Source organism: Mesoplodon densirostris, chromosome 1, assembly GCF_025265405.1.
Source record: "Mesoplodon densirostris isolate mMesDen1 chromosome 1, mMesDen1 primary haplotype, whole genome shotgun sequence".
NCBI lineage: Eukaryota > Metazoa > Chordata > Mammalia > Artiodactyla > Ziphiidae > Mesoplodon > Mesoplodon densirostris.
The window spans coordinates 222,471,798-222,484,959 of record NC_082661.1 but is presented as its reverse complement, the minus strand read 5'-3'; the positions used below and the strand labels follow the sequence as shown (position 1 = coordinate 222,484,959).

Genomic DNA, 13,162 nt, shown 5'->3' with positions numbered 1-13,162 from the left:
GTAGTAGTGACTATATGACCATCCATCCATCCGAGTGACTACCTCAACAGTGGTATCCAAGAGTAACAGCTCGCTGAGAGAATGACCAGAAGGAGGGAATTGTTAAAATAAAATAAAAAGGAGAACAGGCTTGAAGACTCCTGAGCAGACAAAACCAGTTCAGCCACATAAGCAAAATTTAATCTTGTTTATTCCATGAATGTAAATGAAATTTAACTTAGGTTATTTCTTATAAATGCCTCTGATAGTCATAAATAAAACCTAAGCTGTCTTCTTAACATGGTACAAGATAATCTCTTTTAACCAATTCTCTTCTGTCTCGAAACGCCCATTGTAATAATCAATCACTGTAAAGGTTAAACAACTTCCTCATTCTTTCTTTATAAGACACCCTATAATATCATGCCTCTGAGCTTCATACCACTTTCGGGTTTGAAGTCTCCCTGTTCACCAGCAATATGTTTCTCACCCAATAAAATATTCATATCATGTGAAACTCTCTTAATTTTCTTTTGGACATGGTGTGCATGTGTTTGTGCATATGTGTGTGTATGTGTGTGTGTATATATACACACATATAAATATATACATATATAATACAGTTTATATATTAAAAATACAGTTTGTATATATAATACAGTTGATATATATAATGCTTTTCCCCAAAATGGGATAATATTATATACACTATTTTTTAACCCACTTAATCCCAGATCTGCCACTTACTAGCTGTGTGTTAAATTACCTAATCTCTCTGTATTTTAATTTCTTCATCTATAAAATGGGAAGTGAAAAAATAGTCCTTATCTCATAGGATTATTATAAGAATTAAATGAATTGATGTATGTAAATCACTTAAAACAGTAACCAATAAATGTTAGTGATTATTAGCCCACAATTCATTAAACCCTTCCTTATTGGTCATATAAGCTATATCCAGTCACTCCCTTCACTGTGCCAGATGAAAATTATAAATTGAGAGAAGTTAATTGCCTTGACAACTTGGGCAGCATCTGGCAGAATCAGGATGCCAGGACTTGTCCCAGTACTGGCCTCTTCCTGTAACTAACAGAACAGCCTCCTAATAAGAACTAAAATGCAGAGTGCTTCCTAGATGCAAGGTCCTGTGCTGGGAACTTTACATCCATTAATTCATGCAGTCCTGGCAAATAACCTTAAAAAGGCAATTGCTGTTACAATTCTAATCTTATCCATGAAGAAACTGGGACACAAGGAAATTACAAGTTACCAACTAGGAAGTAGTAGAGCCACATGTGAATTTAGATCTTCTAGCTCCAAAGCCCTTGCCTTGAAACACTATCCTATGCCATATCACATGAGAATTTCTACAGAATAAAGATGATGCACCCATAAATCTGTAAAGGTCAATAAGATTATAAAGGTAATTAGGATAGCATATTTCCCTAATGACCTAACTCATTATGAAGGGACTTAAACACCACAAAGAATTCAATGGCCTGACATTCAAAGATGTAACTCAATTCACCACGGGTACTTATATTCCTACTCTCTGCCTCACAGTTTCTCAGGCATATTAAGAGCATGAAAATCCATCTCTGTGCCCATATCTCACTCAGTTCACCTTCTGTTTTTCTTGTAAAAAAATCCAGCTGCTTTCAGTTGGGTTTTGAAAACTGCTTCAGTAACAAGAGTAGAACTTTGGGATCTCAGGTTCTTCTCAAATGGCTAGGGAGGGATTAATGTATTTGCCAGGTATAAGCTTGCTGGGTTCTCTGGAGGCTGGGGGATACATTTTCAACGATGTAGGAAAGAGCAGGCATGCTGAAAAATGTTGCATAGATTTGTTTACAAGCCAGGACAGAAGGTCATATTTCCCCTTTTGAATAGGAAAAAATCCCAGGCAATCTTTTGTGTTGAAATATGAAATTATTCTATCCTTTCAATCCTTTGCTGCTTTCATATATTGCTCACTTGTATTTCATAGTGAGTCATGCCTGTAGCAATCTAAGGCTTGTCTTGCTTCATTGTAACCACCTGCCTTCTCATCAGCTCACTTGATGAAAACCTCAAGTCAAACTACAGTAAATGTTTTTACTGATTTTTGTGTCCAGACAAAAGCCTTCAAATGACTGTTGGAAAACTACAGCCACATATTTCACCCATTAAAAAAAAGAAATCCAAAATCTGAACACTCAAAGGGAAAACTGACCATTTTCATAAAGAATTCTACATGTTCATTTCATAGGCCAGTTACAAAAAGTCTGCATAATATTTTACCTTCATATACAGATAGATGCTTCACTTATTTAGGTGAATATATGTTTTTGCCCAAGGGAGCTCCTGATAGAAAATGGCAATATCCTATAAAACACTGTGGGTAAAGAATGACAAATCCAAGGAAGCAAACTGAACAATAAGGATTTGTAAAATAAATAAAATAACTACTTACTATCTAATACATAGATTTACCCGATTAACTCTAGAATCCACTAGCAATAACTCTGAGGGTTAAGAGGTTAAGAACTTGCTGAAGCAGATCAGGAAGGTAGTAAGTCAGACAGATCAGAGCTAGGTAACGTTATTTCTTCAAACTGTGAAGACTAAATAAAGGCAACCAGGGATTTAAATGCATGGTACAGGGCCTCCCTGGTGGCGCAGTGGTTGGGAGTCCGCCTGCCGATGCAGGGGACGCGGGTTCGTGCCCCGATCCCGGAGGATCCCACGTGCCGCGGAGCGGCTGGGCCCGCGAGCCATGGCCGCGGGGCCTGTGTGTCCGGAGCCTGTGCTCTGCAACGGGAGAGGCCACAGCAGTGAGAGGCCCGCGTACAGTAAAAAAAAAAAAAAAAAAAAAAAAAAAAAAAAAAAATGCATGGTACAGTGTCGCACATAGTAGATGCCAAATAAAAATGAATTAACTTTTCCCTTACCTTTATCTTAGGAGGATTCATAGAATTCTTTGTAAAGCCAGTGGACAGTGTGAATATTCTTCCTAAAACATACCTAGAAGTATTTGCATCTCAAAACTTTACCATGGAAGGGTAGGAAACACAGACTTCCCAAACCCATCCACAGATAAGGAGGAGGAACAAACTACTCCTTTCGGGAAACCTTCCCTCAAGTAATAAGATGCTTTCCATATACCTGTTATGAGAATTAACATTCTCATTACACACTGAAAGCGGTCCCCCCAGTCGGTAAAACACTTAGAAACACTGAAATGTGCTAACAAAGTTGCTACATTAAGTTAAAGAACATCCTGACATTCAATTAAATTCAATAATTACTAACTTGCAAATCACTAATTAAGTTGTACTAAAGGTATTCTCAAAATTCTTTTAGCACTGAGTCCAAGATTCTGAGAGTATTTTGTTTATATTTTGCCTTTATTTGTATATATATTTACAAATGTGTCTTTCTGGTCTTAGATATTTTATATCTTTTAAATCATTTGTTTAAGCATTAAGATGGTCAACGATCAGATCAACTTCATAGCTCTCTTTTATCATTCGATCCAATAAATCACACGAGTTTAAAAACAACTAAATCCAAGAGACATATATGGAGCAGCACTTCAATTTTCATTTGAGTCTATATATGTATATAAGTGTGTTAACTTGGAACTCTTCTGCTCTCAAAAGGCTTAAAATTGCCAATGAAACAAACAACCAAAAAATCTCAACAGGCTTGTTTAGGATTTTCCACAATAGGTTGAATACAGGTTTTGGACCTAAATATGTTTAAGGCTTTGGTTGGGATCCTATGGTCAAGTTGAGTCCACACAACTGTAGGAGCACCTTGCAAATCTGAATAATTAGAAAATCATTTTCCTACCAAGTAGCTAGAGTCAAGAGGCTGATTCTAGCCCCAACCCTGAAACCAATTCTGTGATGATGAGTAAATCAACTAACCTCTCTAGACATCCATTCTCTCATCTGCAAAGTAAGAGAGGGTTAAAGGAGGTCTTCGTTCCTTTTTCTCTCAAAATTATGGTTACGTTGTATAGGTAGCTTAGTGAGAAGCAAGTTGGAGGAAATAACTTGAGGGTGATTGTCACAGTGCACCATGTGCCTTTTAGCTGATTTTATCACCGATGGTCTGATAAACTGAGGAAGCAAGGAGATGAAGGAAGCCCTGATTTACAGCATTTGCCAATTTCAGTGGTGTAAATATTCCCACTGTTTTCAATTTCAAGCTGTCTATGTGATGACACTGAACACAAAGTTGAGAAGAGATGGGCATATTTAGCTCTCGGGAACTGGTACAAGCAGGTTCCAGCACACAAATGACTCCATTCTCCAGATCTAAAGCTAGTCTCAAGCTGTAGATGAGAAGTACCCATTATCAATTTAAAATGATGCCTTAATAACAAAGCAAACCAAAGCTTTCCTGGGGAACATTTTCCTATTTGGATGAAAAGATACACAGTACCCATTTGTTTTGACCTTGGGGAAATAAATGTGCAAACTAATATCCTTAAATGAAATGCACAAAACACATCTGTTTCGCTTAGCACTAAAGTAGGTTGCAGGTTTGCAAATTCTCATTTAACACAGGAGCTCAAGTGACTCCTTTCACTCATATGGGCTGGAAATATATCTCTTAACACGCTACATTTACACAAAGTAAAGTTGGGGAACAACTTAAAGTTGGAGAAGTTTCAGATGAATAATTCAATTGAACATATTTAGAAATCTACAGAAGACAGTTCTTCCTTTCCTGAAGGCATCACTCAAAAATACCTTCTGTATTGAAAGATATTCCCAGACCTTCACCATTTATATCATCAGCCATATTTATAGTACAGAGAGACTTTGAAGAAAAGACATATACCCTACCTTGAGTAGCCAGCAGAAAGCAGCCTATATAGTAGTTTATTTCCAGAAGTGATTCCAGGGAACAAGAGCAGAGGATGGGAAATAATGTAACAGAGAAAGAAGGAAACCAATATTGGGGTATGTTATCAAGCTGACCAGTGCTTTAGGCAACTTTTTTTTTTTCATCCACACACTTAGCATATGCAACTTTAATCAACAGAAAGAAAAAGTCCCAAATGTACAAGTGAAAAACAATCGAAACTGTTGACACAGGCTTAACTAATATCAGCTACTTTTATGTACAGCTGTGTAAGTTCAGAAAAGCTATCCTATATGTATGTACAAAAGTTGTTTATACACAGGTCTGTACATAAGGGTCTATACATTTATTTCCTCAGAACCCTTAAGGTGCCACCTCTTGGTGAAGACACCAACACTTCATTCACATGTCTTACAAAAAACAGACTGTTCCCTGTATTCAGGACTGACAACACTGCATCCTGTATTCATACCATGGAGGCTCCACTCGATTGGTTAATAAGTTCCTTCCATCATAATGCAGACAACACCAGGTGCCTGGGTGCCCTTAAACAGCTTTGCACAGAGCGCTACAAAGTAAAAGCCCACAAACCAACATGAGATGAGGAAGCAGCGTCCTGACCAGGGTGCCACCATAAGGTCCAGACTTAGACAAGCCTGCTGCCCTGCTCACTGTCGGTACTCCAGTTCATCTACACTGACAACTTTGGCGGGCATGGAGGGCAGGGGCTGCTGTAGCACATCTGAGCCACACCGTTTGGCAAGGCCCACAGGAGAGCTGCTCCTCTGGCTGGGGAGGTGCTCTAGCTGGGAGTGCACCTGAGGCAGGCCTGACCGGCTGGGCACGAGCTGAGTCATCGTCTGAACGCTGACAGCAGCTGCCTGGGAACCAGAGCCTGGAGGATGAAGAAGTGAGCACTGTAGCTGCTGATGCCTCATTGCCAGATGCAGAGGTGTCCCAGGATGAGGGTTTAGGAGAGGGTGACTAGTGGCAGGTAAAGGGTAAAAGGGTTGACCCAGGATTGGGCCAGATATTCCCTGTAAATGAGTCAGGAGGAAGCACACCAGCTTGGAGCAAACTTGGAAGATGCTGTGGATGTACTCCCTGGGCCAGCATCCTCAAAACTCTCAGTATGTAGAAGTGCTTCAGAATTTTCTGTCCTATGGTTTGAATTGGGGGCATTTATTCACCATCTCTTCTACCACACTAGTCAATAGTTACTCCATAAAATACATATTTTTAGATTTTACTACTTTACTGAGAGAGAATGTATATACATTATCCTGCACAGATTTTAAGTATATAATTTAATATATATATAAGTTAGTGGTTGCCTGGTGATACAAGTAGATATATATAGATAGATAGACAGATATCAAATTATATACTTGAAATTTGTACAGGATAATGTATGTATATGTGTATATATATATACACACACACATACATACTGATGAAATTTCACCCACAATCATTACTTCAAACATTTCCATTGCTGCAAAAATTTCATCATACCTGTTTTCAAATCATCCTTCCCTCTACTTGTATCACCAGACAACCACTCACTTATTTAGGTCCATATGGTTTACTTGTATTTTCTAGAATTTAATACAAATTGAATCATAGAGTATACACTGCTTTTGTCTAGCTTCCTTCACTAAGCCTAATTATTTTCAGATACATCATTTTTGTTGCACATATTAAGAGTTTTTTTTCCTTTTAATTAAGTGGTATTACATTATTTAGCTCTCTTATATCTTGTTATCCATTCTTTTGTCTATGGACATTTGAACTGTTTCTAGCATGGGGCTATTACAAATAAAGCTGCTATGAATATTCAAATACGAATCATTGCAGAGACATATACTTTTTATTTCTCTTGGTTTGTACATTAGATATGTGTTTAACTTTTTAAGAAAATATTAACCCATTTTCCAAAGTGGTTATACCATTTTACATTTTGCTAGCAGCGTATGAGAATTCCAATTGTTCCATACCCTGCCAACAGTTGGTATTGTCACCCTTCTTCATTTTAGCCATTCTAACAGATGTGTAATGTTATTTCATTATAGTTTTAAGTTGAATTCTTCAAACGGCTACAGGTGCTAAACATCCTTTCAAGTGCTTATTAGTTATTCTACTTTGATGACATGTCTGTTCAAATATTTTGTCAGTATTTTAATTAGGTTTTTTGTCTTCCTGTAATTAAAGGGCTTTTTCATATATTATGAATATAAGTTTTTGTCTTGTGAAAATGAATAAAAGAAAATTTCATTTAAAATGAAATCAGGAAGCCCTGAAGAGGGATAAAGAGGATGTGGTATATATACAGTGGAATACTACTCAGCCATATAAAGGATGAAATCTTGCCATTTGCAACAAAATAGATGGACCTTGATGGTATTATGCTAAGAGAAATAAGTCAGTTGGAGAAAGTCAAATACTGTTGGCTTTCACTCATGTGGAATATAAAAAGCCAAGAAACAAACAAAATAAATGAACAAACCAAACCAAACGGTGACAAACACGTAGATACAGAGAATAGAGTAGTGAATACCAGATGGGGTTGGGGTGGGGGTAAATGGGTCAGCTGAATGGTGACAAATGGAAACTAAATTTTTGGTGATGAGTACACTATAGAGTACACAGAAGTAGAAATACAATGTTGTAAAATGAAGCTTATATAATGTAATAAACCAAGGTTACCTCAATAAAAAAATAATAATACATTTTTTAAAGTTTTGTTAAGTTCAGTTAAATCACGAGCTAAATTCACTGAATATCTGAATGATTTCCAAATAAGGTAAAACACTGAAACATTAAATACTGAACATAAGTTTATCCACTTTGGCGAGCTTTTACAGAGAAACTGAAGATCTTTGATTCTATTAGTACAGGTTTTGTGTCATGGCAAGAAATTTTTCTGTGAGAAAGCATTGGTGAATGGGTGAATGCTAATATGTGTTCTAGAAATTGTATAGAATTCCTAAAATTCTGATATGTCCTGTTGTGACATTATCAGTCATAATTTTAGTTACTATCTTAACCACATGTCACAGAAATAACCAAATTTCCTTGCCAATTGCCATATAATGAACTCTCATTAGATCTTTATCCATTGCCATTTTTAGTCTTTTGTCATTTACAGACAGGTATTGTTTTATTCTGGCGCTTTTACAAAAGCATTCCCGCAAAAGTGCTTTAATGTCAAGGAAATTTAAGGACAGGACTTTTGACAAGTATAGGCTTCTGAAAACTTTCAGATCATAAAACTGAACTGAGTAAGAATTTCCAGAACTAATGGAAAAACTGAATTCAACAGAACAAGTATTAATTACATGGGACTAAATGAACTGAGGAGGAGGATTATAATTTTTTATCATTTTTTTGTTTGAAAGAACGCTGGCTTCTTAATGGGTTTTCTTCTTCAGATTTAAGGAAAACTTTTCTCTTAAGCTATCTATGACTTATGTAGACAAAGATAAAACATTTGTTTTTTTTTTTCTCTTCCTGATCCCTTCAAAATTTGGAAATTTGGAGCATTCTTTTCACAAAAATATAGTTATTTACATGAATTTAGTAAGAATCTATTCTCCTTGTAACAAGGCAATTAGAAATATTGGCTATATTACCAACGCTTTGACTGGAATATCACATATGAGAGAGGCATGCATAGACTCAGATATAACAAGATAGCTTTAAGGAACTACTTAGACTTGGACTTGGACTTGGCTTCCTGGTCTTGAGAGGTTGTTAAGAGCTCAATCTGAGATTCCTTATAAAAAGTTCTAACAAAGCAGTCATAAAAAGAGCTTATATGGCCCATCACTATTATTGGTGCACTTAAGTAAATAAACAGGCCAAGTTCAATAAAAATAAATTAGTTTTACTGTCACTATCTTTGATAAAAATGGGGGCAATTTTGGAGAGAAAACTTATTTTCACACCTTTGTCTATATTAGATTCTAATCCTGTTAATTGTCCTTGAGGTTTTGTTATCTACCTGTAAACTGTACTAGATCCTGAATTCTTCTAGTTTCCTCAAATATCTGGTTACAAATCTCCAAAGTAACATTTCAATCACTAAGAACAAAGATTGCTCTTGAATATCCTTGGAAGGGACCGTATTAGGTCCTCTTCACTACTCAGATAGCAACCAAACTTCAGGGACTTGAACCTTAGATACACATCTTACAGCTGAAAAAGGCTCCATCTGACCTCGTGTACAAAAGCCGGAGACCTCCAAATAAAGTTGAGTAGGAAGAGAAGTATCTGATATTGAGGTAGACTACTTCCTCTCAAAATGCTAGATCAAGACTTCATACTTCGGCTAAACATAAAACACTTTTTTCTTCCCTTTCTTTCCTTTACTCTGGCATTGACCTGAAAAGATGTCATCATCTGTATCTCAGGCCATTGCTAAGGGGAGGGAGGGATAACCTTTCAGACTGCACGAATTGTCATCAAAAACTGATCTGTCCATGATGCTAGAGACTCCCTGGTCCATTTCCCTGTCTCTGATTAACACCCAAACTTGAGAAATTTTGTCTCCAGGCTTTATGAAAGAAAGGGACACAAGGTAAGAGTAACCAGAATAAAACTGCCTGTATGACCTACAGACCCTTAAAATTCTACTGGCCTCCATGGCTATTACCTTTCCAGTCCTGAGGCATAGATTCAGACAAGAAAAACCCAGAGACATACATGACTCTGGGCTTGCCTCCATAGGGAGAGTCTTTCTCCCTTGCGTCAGATCAAGTGCCAATGAACATGTGATCAGAAATCTTTCTCTAATATTAGGAGAGCTGGTCAGTGCCACAGCCAAAGCAACAGCAGCCCCAAAACAATCGCTTGACTCATTGGCTAAAGTAGTTTTGGACAACTACATAGCCCTTGATTACTTACCTGCTGAACAAGGAGGCATTTATGCAATAGTAAATATCACCTGTTGTACATGGATAAATGCCTCTGGAGAAGTAGAAATTCAATTACACAAGATCAGGGAACAAGCACACTGGTTTTAACAAATTTCACCTGATTATCCACAGTCCTTCGATTTGTTCAGTTGGCTACCTTCGAGTCTAGGATCCTGGTTTAGAACCATCATACAAACTGGATTTGTCATATTACTTTTAATCCTGTTTTGGGTAATTATTTTTTAAGCTTTGTACCTATTGCCTGCCAAACCCTCATGGAAATGATGTACCCAATAAGGGGATGCTAGCTCAACACTTTGAGATGATCTCCAATGCTTATGACCTTCATAAGATACAGACTTTAAATGGGAAATGGCTGAGAGTTCTCCTTCCTACCCTTCCTTGTTACTCAGATGCGCCTTCAACAGTTCCAGTCTGTACACTTTTCCTCTGATGTGGGACATGGCAACCAGGAAAGGTCCTTCCTAACACCGAGGGACCAAACCACTAAATATGAAAAACCCAATTCTTGATTAGCAGTGTTTTTTTGTTTTGGTTTTTTTTTTCAGTACGCGGGCCTCTCACTGTTGTGGCCTCTCCCGTTGCGGAGCACAGGCTCCGGACGCGCAGGCTCAGCGGCCATGGCTCATGGGCCCAGCCGCTCCGCGTCATGTGGGATCTTCCCGGACCGGGGCACGAACCCGTGTCCCCTGCATCGGCAGGCGGACTCTCAACCACTGCACCACCAGGGAAGCCCGATTAGCAGTGTTTTCATGGAATGATATTAATTAAAAGGGGAAATGTGAAAACAAATAAAGGAAAACCGCATTTAAAGTGAAGAGGGAGCCCTCACACCTGTACTGCCTGTCATAGCTTAATTTACATACCCCAGCAAAAAGAAGGAAGATTTTCTTCCAGCCCAGCAACAGCTCAGCCAATGACAAATCGCTACAAAGTAGCCAATGAGAAGCCACCACAACCCCACCACCCACAACTCTCAATCTCCTTCAATAAACTTTCATTCAAACCAGCCCCTCTCAACTTTCTCCCTTCCTCTATCAAAGAATGCTCCTCTCCTTTGTTCTCTGGACTTTCCTGTGGTTCACCATGTTCCAAATTGCAATTCCTCTGCTATTCCCACATAAACTCAATTTTGCTGACTAAACGCTGACCTTTTTGTTTTAAAGGTTTACACAGTGATATAAATTTTGTCAGTATTTTCTCCCAGCTTGTGGTTTATCTTTTGTTTCTTTAATGATGTCTTTCAAAGAGCAAAATTCCTACTTTTGATGAACTTGAATTTAACAACAACAACAAAAAATCTGTTTTGCTTCCTGTTTTCTGTATTTTATTTAAGAGACTTCTACACATACCAAAGTTACAAAGATTTTCTCCTAGGTTTTCCTCCAGAATTTTTATAGTTTTAGGTTGCCATTTAAGTCTGATCTACTTCAGGTTAATTTTCGAGTGTGCTGTGAAGTCAGTATTTACATTCAGTTTTATTCATACAGCTATCTAGTTTTTATTAAACCACTTTTTAATAAATCACTTTTATTAAAAAGACTTTCCTTTTCCCCCTGAATTATCCCATCACCTTAAAGTTGAAATACTTGTGTATAATTAATGCTTTCCTTCTTTTCTCTAGTTTTTATGTAACTGGATAACTATTATTCAGACAACTTGGCTCAGTTTAGTTTTTCACTGCATTCAGTTTCTGATTACGATGTTTGCATATTCAATGCTTTATTGTTCTTCCTCCTTACTCTTACATACCTTCTTATACTCTAATCCTCCCAAAATACACTAACTGAATTTTGAACTCTAGATCCCTGCTTACTGATGCTTTTCATACTCTATCACAGTAACTGTGGCAGTAGCACCACTGACATTTTGGACTGGATAATTCTGTTTTGTGTGGAGCTGTGCACTGGAGGATGTTTAGCAGCAACCTTGGCCTCTACCCAGTAGATACCAACAGAAGTCTCCAAGTCATGACAACAAAAATGACTCCTGTGGGGTTAAATTGACCCCAGGTGAGAACCACTGCTTTACATCCATGTTTACATTCATGAATTATTATTGTCCAAAAATGCATATGATTTGCCTAGAGTTTGGGGGCAAAATCATCAATAAAACATGTCATTTTTGAAGCTGGTATATTCAATCCTCACTTTTAGCCAGTAACTAAGTTTTTCTATGGATATGGATTAGCATATAACACAGCATGGGTTGTTGTCTTGTCTCTTTTCACCTAATAAAATTTGTTGGCCTCCATGAACAATAAAAACATAGCTTGAACATGTAATTTTTACCTTAAAGGCTGTTACTTTAAGCGTAGCCTTACATGCTGCTATTCAAATTTATTTCACTTTTTACTTCACTTGCATTCTGAGGTAGGTTGACTAGGTGGTTCAACAAACGAAAATAAACTCGTTAAAGCTCATTGAGATCATTTTTAAAGCATTTTAAGAGAAAATAACTACCTACAGGAACATCTCTTCTGAGATATTAGCAAAAAAACTGACATAGGCCAAAAAATCTGAATATTTTGGAAAGTAGTTCTTTAAAGGTAGGTGGGATGTTATTCTGCACACATAGTTATGGTGATAATGATCTTGCTTAATATTAAAAAGTAAAATTAAAAGATATCAAGCAAGCTATTCTCCGTTAGGTTTAAATTTTCAATTAAAAATGAATCAATGTTCATAATCTTTGTTCATATGTCTTTGTGAGTTAAATAAGTGAAGCGTGCATTAACTAATTTGGTTCTTTCTGAATCTTAAGTGTTCTTACAACTAAGAAGGATTTCTGAGACTGATAATAAGACACCATAATTATTTATGAAAATTTCTCACTCACTCTGCATATTCTTTTATGTACTTGACATATTTGAGACTCTAAACTGAGGATCTTGCCATTATAAACCTGCTTTTCTGTACATCAAGAAACGTCTCAGCCAAGCATTTTAGAAATTAAAGTCTAAAATGAAAGTATGAAAAAAGGATGTTTTGGGGGCTAAGAGGAAAACAAGGAAGAGTTAAAAGATAATTCATAATTTAACCTGTATATGTCATGTCAGCATATCTTCTGTCTTCTAATTAAAGATTCATGGGTTTGTATCAGAATTTTTGAAACTTAAGCATATTTCAGGAAACACTAAAAACAAGTAATTTCTTTTCAAAAGTGTTTATAATTTGTACCATCTTAAAAAATGTGACTTGTTTATCATAAAAGAGAAGTGCTTTATAATCATATTTAACCAATATTCTATTGTTATTTCTGTGCAAATTGGCTTTCTTGGTATATTTTCTTGGAACATTTCCAAAAGGATAAACAGTGAGCAGCAACTGAAGCCAATAGAATCCATGAGTTTTATGTCCATTATTCCTATTGCTGATAGACAATCCTGA

General features: G+C 36.9%; 1 pseudogene; it reads right to left on the bottom strand.

Moving 5' to 3' along the window:
* Positions 1 to 5,504: 5,504 nt before the first annotated feature.
* Positions 5,505 to 5,952, bottom strand: LOC132487199 (eukaryotic translation initiation factor 4E transporter-like; annotated as a pseudogene).
* Positions 5,953 to 13,162: the final 7,210 nt, after the last annotated feature.